This window comes from Leopardus geoffroyi, chromosome B1, assembly GCF_018350155.1.
Source record: "Leopardus geoffroyi isolate Oge1 chromosome B1, O.geoffroyi_Oge1_pat1.0, whole genome shotgun sequence".
Lineage (NCBI taxonomy): Eukaryota > Metazoa > Chordata > Mammalia > Carnivora > Felidae > Leopardus > Leopardus geoffroyi.
In genome coordinates this window covers 91452356-91470593 of record NC_059327.1, presented here as the reverse complement: position 1 = coordinate 91470593, position 18238 = coordinate 91452356, and the positions used below count along the sequence as shown (strand labels likewise).

The following is an 18238-nucleotide window of genomic DNA, read 5'->3' as shown; positions in this document are numbered from 1 at the left end:
GACTGTCAAATTTATCGTCTAAATCAGTATAGTTTGAGGGTGAAAAGAACACCGTTAGTAATTATGCCAAACAACAGTCTTGAATCAGGTTACTCAAGGTAAGTCTGTACTTGTGGTCCTGTTAGGTAGAATTTTTCTGAGCTAGAAAAGGAATTTTTAATCAGTTTTCTGATTCTAACCAACACACAAGTCATTTTGCCAGACAGATACATTGAAACAAAGAACAGTGAAGACAAAATTAGGTTGCATTTTCAAGTAAGCCTCATTGGAAAGGAACAGAGTCATTTTAGAGTACTTAAAAGGAAGGCAGTCAAAATCGTTTCCTGAACCTTCTATGCAGTATCACCCAGTTCCTGTGTTTGCTATGACATTAAAATGGAAAGCTTGGAGTTTGGTGACACATTGACTTGTTTCCATCATTAAATACCCAAAAATGATGGTCTTTTATGTGTTGTTCACAGATTATTTAAAAATTTTTGGATCCTTGAATTTCTATCAAATGTTCACATTTCTCAGTATTAATTTATAGAAAATATTCTTGTTTTCTTTCTCATCAAGTGATGAAATGACCTCCTTCCAGTCCTCATATCTAAGAGAAAATGCTTCCCACACTCCCTTCCCCACACCCTTACTCCACATCGCAAATTTTATTTTATCTCCTGAAGTCATATTATGTGTTCTCCATGTTAGATGAATTGGTGTTACTTATTTATTTAGATATTTCTTTGTTGACTGTTTTATTTCATTCAAATATGAGCTATTTAAGGGCTGAGGTTCCCTCTGTCAATTTCCTCTGTCACTACTTTTTCCTAATGACTGGAAGAATGTTTATAATAACAGGTGTTCAGTAAATATTTGTGTGATTAATAAAAGATTTGCCTCTAAGATGAAACGATACTGATAAATTCACCCAGTCAGCTGGTTTTAGAAAGTATTATTTAGAAAACAATGCTAAGGGCACCCAGGTGGCTCAGTTAAGTGTCCAACTTGGACTCAGGCCATGATCTCACAGTTTGCGAGTTTGAACCCCGCATAGGACTCTGCTGTCAACACAGAGCCTGCTTCAGATCCTCTATGTCCCTCTCTCTCTCCCCCTCCCCCGCTTACTCTTTCTCTCTCAAAAACTAAATAAACATTAAGAAAAAAATTTTTTAATTAAAAAAAAGGAAAATGATGCTTATTAGAACATAGTTGGAAGTAGGTACCAAAGTTACTTTTAGTAATCAAATATGTGTGTTAGAAAATATTTGAGCACTAAAACGATCTGGGAATGTAATTTTTTTTAAATATGAAATAGAATAGACACATCTGTAAATGAGACAGTGTTAATAACCATTAAAACTATTTTAATAAAGCACACTATTGCTGTTTGTGAAAATAACGGATACCGATCCTGATTTCTGAATGAGAACAAAGAAAATTAAGTGCAAACCTGAATTTACATAAATGACAATATTATGACGATTAAGGTGTATTGATAGATATTTCAAATCATATACTTTATGTATGTATACATCTTCTGAGATATATACTGGTAACTTAATACCTCTTACAGATATTAAGACCAGCATCACCACCACTAATCTTAGCTGCACTATATATCCTTCTTCCAATCATGCCATAGGTTAGATATGAAATACAACTGAGTTCCCAGAACTCAGAGTAAAAGAATATGGAGATGTTTAATACTTATTAATGTGAAAACTGAATGCTGGCAGACATTCTCAACATTCATTGATATTGTGAGTTTATGCCTTAGCATTCGAATTATAAAATTTATCTTTAGCAGCATATAATTTTCTACTTTCTCTCTATAACTTATGATTTGTACGGCATTATGATTCTCCTATAATACATAATTTCCCATTTTGTTTTGACAGAAAGAACCAAAGCGATGAGATAATTCCTCACACAGGCCATCATGAGTAAAGCAATGCGTCCTTCAAATTAAATATTTCTCTAATATTTAGCCGGTTAACAGTGGTTTTAAAAGTTGGTATTTGTAACTATATGTTTTACTTCATTCTTTAATCACAAGAGAAAAATAAATACCAAAAAAAATGCAATGGTACATATGAACTTTACAGTCTTACCAATATTATGCATTTCTTCTGAAACAGTTATCTTCTGAAATAGTAAAGATAAAATTGATTAGGTGTATAAATGTGAATAATTCTTAAGCTATTAGACAAATATTTCTGATTATTAATCCTAAAAGAAGTTTCCCTTCCTCATGCAAAACAACCCTCATGGTTGTTTAGAAACATGAATCCTTTATTTATTACTTTTTCATTCCTAGTTTTCTCATCTGTCGAGTGGGAATAGCAATATCATCTGGCTTTTAGAGATTGATTTGGGAGTCCATAGGGCATAACTCAAGGGTCTTTAGATCTCTTGCTGGGAAAACTAGAAAACCAATGGTTTCTGTTTTTGTTTTTGTTTGATTCTGGACTTTTGTTGCATGAAAATATGAAATTTGGAAGTATCTAAATAGTGTGAGTATGTGAAACCATGGGGAGAAGGGCATAGAACCCCAGGACAGAGATTAGATAGGGTTTATCAGTCTTCCTTCTTGCAGTGTGGACCTACTTCCTATTCATTCCTTCCAATAGGTTTCCCGAAACCATGTCCTTTCATAAAGGGCCTATGTTCTTATGATCTTACCTCTGCTAATATTTATATACACCTCTGCTGTCCCAACCACTCGTCTGTTCTATCCTTTTGAGCTTAACCCCACCCCCTTTCCTGATAATTTTCCTCTTCAACACAGTCCCCCATGCTGAGTAGGTAGCATTGCTATTATGCAGATTTTTATTAATTTTTTTTTCTGAGAGATCATATTGGCACATCATTTTCATACCATGTCCTCTAATCCGTTCACTATAAAATCACGTGTATAGGGGACCTTAAAAGTATCAGAATTCGCTTATTTCCATTTTCACTAAATATCATAAATCTTTGTTTTTTTAGCTCTGACGCCTAAAAAACATTGACTGGCTTGTAATCACACGACAGTCTGGACAGAATTGAAAAAACAAGAGTCTAGGTCTACAAGTATGCCTGCCTTCCTTCCACCATTATTTGCTGCTCAGAATTAAAGTCTGATTAAAGCATGGCCAAGCATCCTCTTGAGGGAGAAGGAAGGGAAAGGAAAGTGATTGAAAGGTTAGATTATGCTTAAAATTTGAGTTTCTTTTCATATTGTAATGGTGGCCCAGGAAAGAAAGAATAGTCACTACTGCCCCAATTTAATGTTAAGTGTCTTGCCAACAGAGTTGAAAGTGCTTTGGATAATATCAGATCCCTTCACAATCCCCAAGTCTACTGTCTCCAACCCTGAACAAAGAACAACAAGTGTGAATAATACAGACAAAGATGATAGAAAAGTGAGAGTTTCAGATTACCATGGGGCCCTGTTCTGTTTACGAGTGGGGTGAAATTCCCATAGCTAGAGGCAGTTCTTTGAATTGAGGTGAAATAATTATCTTCAGAAAATCACTGTTAAAATATACAAATGGTTCGGGCTTCATTAACACACTGTCACAGTTTACTTTATAAAATTAAAGAATTTGTGGTCTCAGGGCTCTGCAAATAAAAGGGAAAAAAATGTCAGTTTTGCTTCATGAAATTGCAAATATCTCATACACAGCACCGGGTGGAAAGGGAAGGTCTACAAAGAATCCCGCAGTGAAGCTTGACCTCCTGAGGGTTGTGATTGAAGTATAAGGAACCAGGGTGCCTGAGGTACGCAGCCAGCAGTGAGTCTAAAACCAATTCTGATTTTTTTATGCTACAATTTCACCTGGGGTTGTTTCTGATATGGTCATGCTTATAATGTGTCAGGACATGTGAAATGTCTCCTTCTGTATTTTAAACTCATTCTGTATTTAAACTGTGTAGAGAAGAGTTTGCAGACTTTATTATGCTGCAAGACTGCTATATTAATTTTGAAATTTCTGCTGGCAAAGATGGTTAACCATTGGAATAAGCTTTTAAAAAACATGATAAAATGTGTGTTTTTTCCCAAAAGTTTTATTTAAAAAAAAGATCAGGAAATACGACTCTATTTACAAGTCTTCCTGAAGACAAGGGATAAACATAAGAACCTGTTAATATACTTTCTCTGTTTAAAATAATGATTTAGGGGCGCCTGGGTGGCGCAGTCGGTTAAGCGTCCGACTTCAGCCAGGTCACGATCTCGCGGTCCGTGAGTTCGAGCCCCGCGTCAGGCTGTGGGCTGATGGCTCAGAGCCTGGAGCCTGTTTCCGATTCTGTGTCTCCCTCTCTCTCTGCCCCTCCCCCGTTCATGCTCTGTCTCTCTCTGTCCCAAAAATAAATAAACGTTGAAAAAAAAAATTTAAAATAATGATTTAATAAGATTATATAAATTTGAAGATATACATATGAATTTTATCTTGTTAACATTTACATATACCAAAGTAAAATAAACTAAGAAGATGTACTTAAGAGACTTCTTTGCAAACACCTAAATCTGAAGTTAAAGTTTAAGAATAGCCCAGACATTTCCTTGGCCCTGTAGAACCATAACCATTATAAAAATACATCTCAATTGAAATTTTCCTTCAACATGTAACACAATGATATACCCATGCTAATTGAAGGTATTTAAGTGAGGTGGAGTATCATGAGGGATGTATTTATGTTTTCATTTCAATCTACTTGAGCTGGAGAATATCTGATAATTAAAGCAATGACTGAGCTTGTGCCTTTCCAGTCCTTCTTCACAGGCAACAGTGGAAGAAACATTACAGCATATTACACTTATCTAATTACTTTGTGTGTCAATTATACAACAGTATTAAAAATATAATTGTTATATTTGGGGTTCTTTTATTTATTTATTTCCCGTATTTTTTTTTCTCTTTCTTGTTTATAGATGTAATAGTCTGCTGTCTGTGGTTCAAGTCATATGTTTTCTGTTTTCACTTCCTTTTGATCTTGAGTTATTTACAGTATGATTAAATTAAAACAGAGAACAATATATATCAATGTTATCATCACACCTCTGTAATGATGAGAGATTCCATCTGAATTGTTTTATGTCAGGAGAGGAATATTAATTATTGCATTGGGGCAGGAGAGTGTGCATTTTGAGGAAGTGGATACACTTTCTATTTTTCTCAAATTCCTAAGTTTTAGGAATTTTCTTGATTTTACTTTTCCCGTGTGTGTGAATTAATTGTGTAAAAATAAGAACAAATTCTGGAATCAAGTATAACATACATTATTTAGGGTTTCTGGGTCACAGTCCCATCATCAAATGTTTCACCTGCAATGGGAAGGATTGAAGTCACAATCCAAGTCTGCATGAAGAAATTAAAATAACTAAGTGGCCACTAATATCTGATCCCAACCTCTCCAATTACACATTTTGATAAAATACTAATTAATGCTTTAAGAGTTGAACTAACGCTTTCAAATGAGAACAAATCACTTAGCATCAAACCTACACTGAACCAAAACCATTATTTTGAGAGAATGACAATGAAAGACTCTATAAATTAATCAAAAATGTCACACTAATCACAGTAACTTAGTGAACAACAAAATTATCAAAGTTTCAAAGATACAGATGTCTTTCCTCTTTTCTAGGTCAGTTAAACAGACATTACCATGTCAGCAAGAAAACAAGTGCTATTTTTTTTTCTTGTGAAGCCTACAATGGACAAAAAATCTGGCTATAGGCCAACATAATAATTGGATATCTCCTATTTTATTATCTGTGCTGAATTATCTCCTTCCTGTGACAAAGCATACTAATACTATCAGGATTTCAGCAAAGATTACATGAACAACTTTGAAAATTTTAACACTTCAAGACCAGCCTCCAGAGTAACAGGCAATTCAACATGTACCGGTTGAAAACAGCTACAGAGAAGCTGTCTTAGTTCATTCCATTTGCTGTAACAAACGTACCACAGACTCAAACAACAAGTTCTGGAGTCCAGGAAGACCAAGATCAAGAAGCAGACACACTAGATATCTGGTGGAAGCCAACTTCCTGGTTCATAGATGGCCATCCTCTCTCTGGGTCCCCGTGAGGCAGAGGGACAAGGATTGTTCCCTGGGGTCTCTTCTATAAGGGTTCTTCTATGAGGGCTCTGCCCTCCTGACTTAAATGCCTCCCAAAGGTTTCACCTCCTGATATCATCTCTTTGTGGTTAGGTTTCAGCATATGAATTTGGGGGGAACACATTCAGTCTACAGCAGGAGCTGACTACCTGACAGTGTTCATTTTTACCACTTACGCTATTTGTTACCACATCTTACTGCATCCCCTATTATTGGATCAGGATTGTGTATTCCTTTTTGCATACTTGACATTGCTTTTTATCAATGTTTAAGTTAATTTGCAAGTTATTTAATCAACATGTTATTCTAGTACCAGTGCTATCTGATATTCAGCTATCTGAACTAAGAATGGTAAAGGAGTCTAATTCAGTTCTTTTCACCTATGACAATTTAACTAAACTATAAAATACAATGAATGTCGCTTCATAACTGCAGAGAAGTTCCCCTAGTATTCTGAAAATTAGTGCAGTTGTAAGATGTCAGCGCTTTGATCTCTATTCACCAGTGGGATCAGGTTCATGTGTCTTGTCAATAAATTTAATTAAAGAGTTTGATATGTTGTGATTAACTGACTTGCATTCTTAAGATTAGATGAAGTATAGTGCTAAACTTATTTAATAAGCAGAGATGATGAATAAAAGGTAAGAAATTAAATAACATTTTGTTTTAAGCCTCTTCAACGTCATGAGTTTTATATTTAAATAAGGAAACCTAGGGACAGGTTGGAAAGTCATTTAATGAAGGAGTCTCAGGAATGCTCAAAAGACATTTCTTAATTTAAATATTGAACAGCTTGACACAATCACAGGCTCTATCTGAAATTATTCCATACTGTTTCTTTTTTTTTTTAATTTTTTTTTTCAACGTTTATTTATTTTTGGGACAGAGAGAGACAGAGCATGAACGGGGGAGGGGCAGAGAGAGAGGGAGACACAGAATTGGAAACAGGCTCCAGGCTCTGAGCCATGAGCCCAGAGCCTGACGCGGGGCTCGAACTCACGGACCGTGAGATCGTGACCTGGCTGAAGTCGGACGCTTAACCGACTGCGCCACCCAGGCGCCCCAATTCCATACTGTTTCTTACGGATGACAATGAAATAATTTCATGACACATCAATTCATTCCTGACATATTTAAAGTATTGAAAAATGCTGCACAATTTACAAAAGTAGTGGAGGACAATCAGTAGGTACATAGATACATCAAACAATTCCATGGGGCACCTGGGTGGCTAGTTGGTTAAGCGTCCAAGTTTGACTCAGGTCATGATCTCATGGTTTGTGAGTTTCAGCCCCATGTCAGGCTCTGTGCTGACAGCTTGGAGCCTCGAGCCTGCTTCAGATTCTTGTTTTCTCCTCTCTCTCTGCCCCTCACCCGCTCATGCTCTCTTTCTCTCTCTCTTAATGATGAACATTTAAAAAAAAACAAGTTTCCTAACATACAATAAAAAAAGCTCAAAGATCAGAGTTTTATTGAGTGTTAAGCTATGGGTAGAAAAGTCACAAATGTGGCCTGACAATTAACTCATAACAACTCTAATGGCCCATTTTTTTTCTCCATGTGCCCATATTTGTAAAAGGGTTTATAAGAAGGTGGTAAATACTCCTCACCCAATGCTAGATGTTGTGTTTGAACATATTTTAATTAATTGTTCTATTGCTTAATATGTTTAAAGCTATTGTGCTTTTCTGGCTAGCATAAAATAAAAGCTATAATTTTTAAAGATTACTAATTCAATACCATGAAATGTAATTATGAGAATGGCAATATTCACACTCTCATGATTCTTCTAAATCTCTCAATTAAGGTATGTAAAATTATAAATTATACATGAAGAATCAACAAGTTATCAAACCCAAATTTGAAAATACTATGTCCATTATTCTAGGCAAGGTATTTCTTTTATATGAGTGGCCTACAAGCCAGTGACATGGTCAAAAGTAGAACACACATTACATCAAATTGTCAATAAAATAAGAATATTAAACCTTATTTTTTTTTTTTTTTTTTGCCTATAACACTACTGTGCCCATTTAAACTTAGACCATAATTGTTCTGATCACAGGGTAGGTAAAGACTCTGGTGAAATGATACTGCTAACAGTTTTCAGACTGTAACCAAAAGATAACCAAAACCACAGTAGGTTTTAAATCCAGGACAGAGTCAGCTTGCAATGAGAATTCCCATTGCCAGTGAGGAATTCTGGGTAGCAGTGCTTTAAATAATGGATGTAGTCGAAACAAATTTATATACACTGATTATTTTAGCTTTCAGGGTAAGGAATTTTATTAGAAAATGTTCTTTTTAAGCATTGAAAAAAAAATCCTTAAAGTGTAAATAAGCCTTGGGGAGTTATTTCAACTAATGACACAGTCTGAAAAGAACCGAAGCAGCAAAATTCCATGTCAAAAGTTTAGATTGATTGTGACTATAGTATAGAATTTTATAGCCTCTCTGGAACAAAGGAAATATCACCTTTTAATGTGAAGTCATAATTTAATTTTCTTAGCTGATGTAAACTATTTTGCTGACTTTTAATGAACCCAGGAAAATGCTTAATGTTTATATATGTCTTCAGATGTTATATGTGTCCATAACCTGAGCCAATAAAAATGGGTTGCAGAATTGGATATAAATTAAATGGGATTCGTTTTTCCTTTCATTGTACGTATTTCAGATAAATAATAAGTAAGATCTATTATAGAAAGAGGAGAAGCAAGAGTCATTGTTATCCTTTGCCAAATTATATATACCTGCTTGTCTGTGCAATATGGAAGTAGGGTACCAATTGATTACCAAAAAGGGCCTGCAATTGTCCACTGAAGAAACTGGACCTACCTAAAGACCTTGAGACTCATGGGATACACCATCTCCCTAGGTCAATTTCAAAATAGTCTGTTCATTGCCCCATGTCTTAAAAATTGTGAAAGTTGGGGTGCCTGGGTGGCTCAGTCCGTTAAGCATCCGATTTCGGCTTAGGTCATGATCTCATGGTTCATGAGTTCAAGCCCAACATCAGGGTCTGTGCTGACAGCTCAGATCCCAGAGCCTGTTTTGGATTCTATATCTCCCTCTTTCTCTGCCCCTCCCCTGCTCCTGCTCTGTCTCTCTCTGTCTCTCAAAAACAAATAAATGTTAAAAAAAGAAAAATAAAATTGTGGAAGTCATAATTACAGTAGCCCTCAGAATATTCTAAATTTACCTGTTTAATTATTTAATTAAACCCTTTAATTCTTTTTAGTCCATTCACATTTGTATAAGGTTTAAATTTACATGTAACAAAGATGTGTTTTTAATATTTTCTCCTTAATATTTAGAAAGTAATTCAACAGTCTCAACCGACATGATTTCATCAACTATTTTAACAAGTAAAAATAGTTTGGTTTTTACATTTTTCTTTGAAAAAGATGCACCATCATCAAAAAGGGAAGACCATTGTGTGTTCCACGATCTATCTCAAAGTTTGCTATGCAAGTAAACCCATGGTCAGTTAACTTCACCTGGTACATATAATGAAGAAAGGTCAACTATAAACTAAAAATGACAATGAATCCTTTTGGAAATGAGTCATAACAGGAAAATCCCATAATACTGCCTCTTGGCTTTCTTCTTAAGTTCTTTTTAAGTGTACATTTAATATAATTGAATGAAAAATGATATAGTCACCACAAGAATAAAGACTGGCATTGTATAAACCTGATGCAAGAGTTTTGAGACTTGAGAAAGGAACTTTTTTAATGTTTAGTTTTATATTTCCCTCTCACAAATTATGCTCACAAATAATTCATTTTTGGTATTCTAGCATGAAAACTAAGTAGACATAGTAAATATTTTAAATTCTTTATTTTCATTTCAACCATAGCTATAATAATCTTCCTTTTTAAAGACTGTTACCTCAACTATCCACAACCATACTTTGGAGTGACTAAATAACATGTATTATGCACCCACCAATTAGGACCCACCAAATTAGGATTTGCAATCCCAGTTACAAATTAGAGCTTGACCACACTAAATAGGAACAATTGTGTTTCTCACTTAGTTCAACTTCAACAAATTCTTTCCTAAAGCCACAAGGAAAAAAACATACAATTTAATCAGCCTTGAATCTGTAATAGTTTTCAGAAATGAACTTGGTACATTTTTTAATTAGTTTTATATGCACAACTGCTAGCTATTGCTTTGATTAGTAAAGTCGCAAAGTGCTGCTGAGTGTGGGTGGGTAGCTTGTTTACTGGTATAGAGCAGTGTCTTCTCACTGGGTAACATAAATGAATCATTACCTGTGGGCCTTTAATGCTTCAGTGGTCACAGTGACTTCTTTATAGGCATTCAAAGCAAGGTAGGTAAAATCAACAAACACAGGGCCAAGTCCATAGAAACTACCCCATAGAGGATGGAGGTAATTATCTGGAAAATTCAGTACAACACATAACATATTTAGGAAAAACTTGGGATTAAAACAACAACAACAGCAACAAAAATTTCATCCAGTCCCTAGCATTTGTCCCAAACTGTAATTAAATTGTATCTATACCCCACCATCCTTGCTTTAAGGTCAAGGACATTATTTCAATTGTGATTGATGTATATATGATAATCCAGAACTGATTAAGAGGGCACTGGTAAATGTCTTAAGTGAGAGTAGAAACTAGATATTTTAACCAATATTTTTCACAGTTAATCACTAGAAAAAGGGAAGTAAAGTTCAGATTATTGTGTTTATTCTTGTTCTGTGAGCTATCAAGATGAAAAACATGTAATAATATCCATTCCGTGTCTACATATCTATAAAACAGGCCCTGATGCTTCCACCTGATTCTTACATTTTAGTACAATTATTATACCCAAACAAAGAACTCTAAACACAAATTCCTAATAGTGAATATAACCAAGAATTTTATGAAAAAAATTGTGCGTTAATTGCTTGTAGCCATCTAAGCACATCTCTACAGTGACAAACAAGGAATGAATAGAAGTTATTTGTGTAACTTACTTCTAAATAAGAAATATACTTTAAGAAAAGTAAGAAAGACATTGCTCTAAATAAATTTACAATTTTAAAGTTGTCATCTTGAAGCCTATGATCTTATTTTTCAACTGTATTGCCTTTGCTCAAAATATCGTTTTGCATTTTTTAAACAAAAGACACTCAATTCTCTGCATTAAATCTAATGACACAAATATTTCTATTCCTACCTCATTAAAAGTTAAAAGCCATGATGGCTAATGATGTTGAACACCTTTCATGGTCTTATATGCTGTTGTGGACTGAACAGTGTCCCTCCAAAATTCATATGTTGAAACCCTAATCCCAAAGTTTACTGTATTTGAATATAAGATCAATAAAGAGGTAATAAATCTTTTCTTAATGTCTATCTATCTATCTATCTATCTATCTATCTATCATCTTCCAATTTACTTATTGACTTATTTATTTTTGAGAGAGAGACAGAGATAGGGAGCATGTGAGTGGGGAAGGGGCAGAGAAACTGAGAGAGAATCCCAAGCAGGCTCCTAACCATCATAGGAGCCCAATTCAGGGCTCAGTCTCAGAAACCGTGAGATCATGACCTGAGCCCAGATCAAGGGTCAGACGCTTAAATGACTAGAGCCACCCAGGTGCCCCAAGAGATAATACATGTTAAGGGAGGTCTTAAGAGTGGGACCTTAATCTGATAGGACTAGAATCTTTCTACAAGAAGAAGAAAAGAAACAAGAGAGTTCTTTCTCTCACTCTGCACATAGATGGAGAAAATTTCACGTGAGGACATAGGGAAAAAGTGGCTGTCCCCAAACCAGGAAGAAACCTCACCAGAAACCCTGACAGCACCTTGATCTTAGACTCCTAGCCTCCAGAACGGTGGGAAAATAAATATCTGTTTTTTTCCTAAGCCACCCAGTGTGTGATACTTGGTTATGGCAGCCCAGCAGACTAATACATATCCCATGTGTATATATTCTTCAGTGAAATATTTCTTCATGTATTCTGCCCATTTTCTAATTGGAATAATTTTTTTAATGCTGGGGTTTGAGAGTTCTTTACATACTCTAGATATCAGTGCTTTGTGCCATATATGGTTTGTAAATATTTTGTCCCAAACTATATTATTGGGGAGGAAAATTTTTGTTTACCCTTCGAGGTTCTTCTGGGTGGTCTAAAAATCAAATTGATATGAGATATATTAATAAGAGAAAATCAAATTTAACTTCATACATATTGGGAATCCACGTAAAATGAGATTCCAAAGACAGTCAAGTAAAATGAGGTATACATGTCATCCTGAACTAAGTACAGGGGCTAGGGGTCTGTGACTTCAATGGGAAGGAAAGCAATTCCCAGGAAGGCGAAACAGAATAAATGTTTGGTAAACAAATTTCTTCTAGGCCATATTGAAACAGTGGGATATAGAAAAGAATTAACAAATCAACCTGGCTACATCCCTCCCTATCTAGCACCACCATTTCATATTAGACTATAGTTATCTATGGTGATAACCCTATTCCTGGAGTAGTTCTCTTATCTAAATTTTTTAAGCAATTAGAAGAAGGTCAAAAGTTCTTCCTGCATCCTTTGGACCTTCTTTGCAGCTCAAAATAACCTGCATGATGAAGTGGCATATCTTGGTGTGACTTGCTCTGAGCCCTACAGTAGCTTGTCTTTCCATCATTTTAACAGGTATTTACCGAGAAAAGTTTAATTTTGATGAAGTCTAATTTATCAATTTTTCCTTGTATGCACTATGCTTTTAGTGTCAAGTCTAAGTATTCTTTGACTAACCCTAGTTCTGAAAACTTTTCTGATGTTTTCTTTTTTCCCTAAAAGTTTTACAGTTTGGCATTTCATATATAAGTCTGAATATATATTTTTCTGAATATATATATTTTTTTGTATTATGTATGAAACTTGGGTCAAATTTCTTTTTTTTTTTTTTGTACCTACAGATGTTCAATTTGCTCCAGCACCATTTGTTAAAAAGGTTATCTTAATTTCACTGAAATATTTTTTCACTTTCATTAAAAATCACTTGGACACATATATGTGTGACTTTTCTGGGTTTTTATTCTGTTTCACTGATCTATGTGTTTATATGTCCACTAATACTACAGAGTGCCTTTATCAACATTTCATTCTTGAGTACTCCAGGTATCTCATACTCTTGAAATTAGGTAGATCAATTCCTTTCTAAACTTTCTTTTTGAAATTGTTTTAGTGATTGAAGATCTTTTGCCTTTCGCTATAAATATTAGAATAATCTTGTGTATATCTATAAAAATATTGCTGTGATTTTCGTTGGGAAAAAGTTAAACTTGTGTTTTCCTATACTCATACACTTCTGACACCAGTTGTGTGGGTTGTTCCACACCAAGAAATTCTCTCTTTTTGGTGGAAACTGACTACTGTCCTACAATTTAATTCAATTCTGACACTAACTACTTGGAGTTAGTACAGACCCTACAGATTAAAGGGATGCACTAAAGGTGAGGTAAAGGGTATTAAAGTCAATACCACAAGACTGCTCCCCACTTCAAATGCCAATCACAAGTTTGGGATTCTGGTATTTCTGACTGACTGGCTATAAACTGAGCTTGTCACAACTCCTTTCTTGGGTTTGGTAACTCGATAAAATGACTCAAAGAACTCAGGAAAGCACTTTACTTACTATTACCAGTTTATTATAAAGAATATAATTCAGGAACGGCCAAATGGAAGAGACGAATAGAGCAAGATAGGTGAGAAGCGGTGCAGAATCTCTGTGTCCTCCCTAGATGCACCACTCTCCTGGTACTTCCATGTGATCATCAATCCAGAAACCCTCTGAACCCTTTTGTTTAGGGTTTTAATAAAGGTCCATAATGTGGGCATGACTGAGTAAATCCTTGTCCATTGGTGATTAAACTCAACCTCCAACTCCTTTCCTGTCTCCTGAAGTCAGAGGGATAGGGCTGAAATTTCCAAACCTGTAATCACATGGTTGGCTTCTCTGGCAACCAGATCCCATCTTCCAAGAGTCACCTCATTAGCACATACTCACCTGTGGTTGGAATGGGATTATGATGAAAAATAAAAGGTACTCCTCAAACCCCTACCACTCAGAGAATTCCAAGGGTTTAGAAGCCCTGTGCCAAGAACCAGAGGCAGAGACTAAATATGCATTTCTCATGTCACACTTGTATATTAATTTGAAGGGAACTGACATTTTTGCTATGTGGAGTCTTGCAATGCATGAGCATATGTTTCTCTGCATGTATCTTTATATATATTTTTTAATTGTTTTTCCTTAGGTTTCTAGTTTTTAGCATACAAATCTTATGTTTTCTTTAGATTTACACCTAAGTATTTAATTTTTTTGAGCAATTGTGTTACACCTTTAATTTTAGAGTCCATGTGCTAATTGTTAGTATATAGAAATACAGCTGATTTTGGAACATTTGTCTGTCATCCTTCAACATTGCTGAACTTACTTGTAAGTTCTGGGAATTACATGTATAAAGTTCTTAGTTTCTACACAATCAGGTCATCTACACTAGAGAATTTTTTTCTTCCTTTCGTGTTCTTATGCCTTTTATTTTCCATTTCATCCACTATTGCACTGACAAAAACTTTCATGGTTATGTTAAATAAGGGTGGTGAGAGCAGATCTTCTTGTCCTTTTCTCAATCTTAGAGAAAAGACCTCCAGCCAGTCTCTCATCATTATATATAACGTTAGGTGTAGGGTTTTTGTTGTTTTGTTTTGTTTTTGTTTTTGTAAATTTCCTTAATTAAGATGAGTTAGTTTCTCTCATTTCCTATTTTTCTGAGACATTTTATTATGAATAGGCATATAATGGGTGTCAAATGCTCTTTTCTGCATTGAGGGTCTGGTCATTTAATTTGTATTTCTTTCCTCTCTCTCTCCTTTCCCCCCCAAGACTATAGTGATAGTAACGTGCTGATTGCTTATAGTCACAGAGACCTCTGTGGCTTTCTTTTTTTTTTTCTTTCAGGATATTTTGTCTCTGATATTCAAGTGGTAATTTCTATTGTTCTATCTTACAGCTCATTATTTCTGCATATGTCCTCTATCCTTCCTATTCTATTGACCCCATCTTTTGAATTTCTTTTTTATTTTTATTTCAAGTTTTTATTTAAATCCATGTTAGTTAATACATATGGTAAAATTGGTTTAAGGTATAGAATTTAGTGATTCATCACCTACATGTAACACCCAGTGCTCATCACAAGTGCCCTCCTTAAAACCCATCACTTTTTTAGCCCATTCTCTACCTCCCTCCTTCCATCAACCCTCAGTTTATAGCAATTATTGTATGTTCTAGTTCTAAAATTTCTATTTTATTCTCTTTACATCATTTATTTTACTGTTGATGCTTTTTATTTTTTATTGAGACCACATTTTGGTTTGTTTTAAATGTGATTGTAATTGCTCATTGAAGCATTTCCACGTTGGTTGTTTAAAAATATATCAGATAATTTGGGCTGCCTGGGTGGCTCAGTCGGTTGAGCATCCGACTTTGGCTCAGGTTATGATCTCACCGTTCATGAGTTCAAGCCCCGCCTCGGGCTCTGTGCTGACAGTTCAGAGCCTGTAGGCTGTTTTGGATTTTGTGTCTCCCTCTCTCTCTACCCCTGCCTGGCTCACTCTCTGTCTGCCTCTCCCTCTCAAAAATAAATAAGCATTAAAAATTTAAAAAAATAATAAAAAAATAAAAATATACCAGATAATTCCATTATGTCTGTCATCTTAGTTTGGCATTTATTGATTGCCTTTTTTCATTTCATTTGAAACCTCCCCATTTCTTTGTATGGGTGATTTTCTATTGAAATCTCCATATGTTATATACATATATATGTGTATATATATATATACACACACACACACACACACACTATATTATGATATTTTGGATTTTATCTAAATATTATATTTAGGCTAATTGCTCTAGCATGGCGGGGAATGGTCCACTTTCTCACTGCCATTTGGTACAAAAGTTCACCTTCTCATATGCTACCTTTAACACCTCAAGTAGTGGACTTGTCACTACTAGGTAGAGGTAAAAGTTTGTCTCTCCCATTAAACCTTCACTGATAGTTTCCTGATGAGAAGTGCCTTGTCAGTGCTTCCTACATGGTTTCCCCTGATGCCATGGGGAAGGGATGCTGATGGCCTCTTTGCTATTGGGCTATGATGAAAGACTTTTCTATCCATGAGGCCTCCTCTAGCCCTCTCTTGTTATCCCAGTGGTGAGGGGGAGGAGTGCCTTTTCCCTACTGGTTGGGAATAGAAGTCCAGGATCCCCATCCAGCCTTCTATGAAACCTCATTAAGGGTGACTTGTCGCAACTTGGCAACAGTGGACATGTATTATTTTTGCTTGGCCCTCACAGGCATGGGTAGGGGTTGACTGTGGTGTTTTCCAGGAGTATTGTGGTAATTATCTGAAAGTTTGTTTTGCTAAGATACCCCTTTCATGGTCACTGGGTTGAAGAGAGAGGCTTTTGTTTTATCTTTTTTTGTCTGCATCTACTTGCCTTTAGGGGTGACCAGCTTCTTCAGCCTCAAACCTAAGATGCATGAAGCAAAAATAAAACCTAGGGAGTTCATCACCATGTCACTCCCTCCATCCCATTGGCTCTAGCCCATCAGTCTTCTCTCTATCTTTCAATCTTCTAAAGTTTGCTTCACACATCAGCCTTACACATATACTTGTTAAGTTACACTTTGGTTGTGCTTGTTGGTAGAAATAGAGAAAAGGACATTTATTCCATCTGAAATTCTGGAAGCAGAAAAATTGAGTTTCCCTTTTGGGGGTAAATTCAAAGACCGTTTATGAGATACAGAAAAACAACGTCTCATTATTTATAATCACATCCAACTTGTGACAAAAACAGCATTTTCTAATATTAGTTGATGAAAAAATATTAGGGTTGAAGTACCCAGAGAGAAATGGGATTTGGGGAATGTAGTTATGCTGTTCAGAGAATTGAACTGGACCAGAAATTTTAATTTGAATGCTACTTGCATATCAGTAATTAGTCAATTGTGAAAACAACTGAGGTTGCAAAGAAAAAAAATATAGAGCAAGAAAAGAAAGACAAAATACTTTGAAGATAACAGTGAAATGATCTGAGAAAACAGTAGCAAAAAAATTTGCTATTTTTTCAAATCTATGCAAAAAATAGCATATCCCATTCATTCGTTCTTATATTCTTCTCTAAACATAGTTTTGCAAATATATACTAAAAAAATTGATAAGCACTTTGTATGATAAACTAGGATTTTTACTTCAAATGAGTGTATAGCCCTTTTCTCAGTCTCGTTATATTATGGTGCGTCATTTAAGCAGTTTGATAATATGACATCCTGAGTGAGAAGGCAGGATAAATTTGTTCAAAATTTACTTCTTTATATTTTGAAAAATGAAATGTTTACTCTCCACATCAATAATAGATAAATACCCTTGATCTTGAAATCAACTATAATTCTCCTGAAAAACAAATATAGTGAATTGAGAAACATGTTTATATTTTCTCCTTTATGAAACTTCAGCATACTGGAACTAAAGACATACTATTTCATAAGCCAAAAAAGACAAACAGAATAGGAGAAGGGATGACAGCAGATGAGAGAGGTGAGTTTAATTATAGAAGAGTAAAACAGTTTAGACTGGTAACTAATATAGAATACCAGGGAACATTGAAACCTGAGTACTATAGGAGAATCCAGGAAAAATCAAACTGAACTGCATTGCGAAAATCCAGAAAGTTTCAATTATTGGCGGGATCAATACCTCAAGGGATGGGGGTGCGGTGGTAAATGGTAGGGCTAAATATGTGACAGTTAAGTCTATATAGTCTATTCTAGAATTCCCACTCTCTTCCAAAATATGCAGGCAATTACCACATTCTAATCTAGGATAAATTTTTATGATTTCTTCCAGAAATTATCATATTACTATGAGATTGCCTAAAAGGAAATCTTATTTTTTTAACTTATTGATTTATTTTGAGAGAGAGAGAGATAGAGAGAGAGCAGACAAGGGGCAGGGAGAAGAAGAGAGAGAATTCCAAGTAGGCTCTGCACTGTCAATGCTGGATGAAATGCAGGCCTCAATCCCACAGACCATGATATCATGACCTGAGCA

General features: G+C 35.2%; 1 long non-coding RNA gene across 2 annotated transcripts; it reads left to right on the top strand.

Annotated features, from left to right (window-relative positions):
- The first annotated feature begins 1875 nt into the window (after positions 1 to 1875).
- Positions 1876 to 17723, top strand: LOC123583021. 2 transcript variants are annotated; one of them, XR_006704702.1, is made up of 4 exons: positions 1876 to 1925; positions 2971 to 3165; positions 3650 to 3744; positions 17644 to 17723. It is a non-coding gene; the product is annotated as an uncharacterized LOC123583021 (long non-coding RNA). The 2 variants fall into 2 exon arrangements; XR_006704701.1 differs by lacking the exon at positions 17644 to 17723 and adding an exon at positions 5614 to 6570.
- The last annotated feature ends 515 nt before the right edge of the window (positions 17724 to 18238 follow it).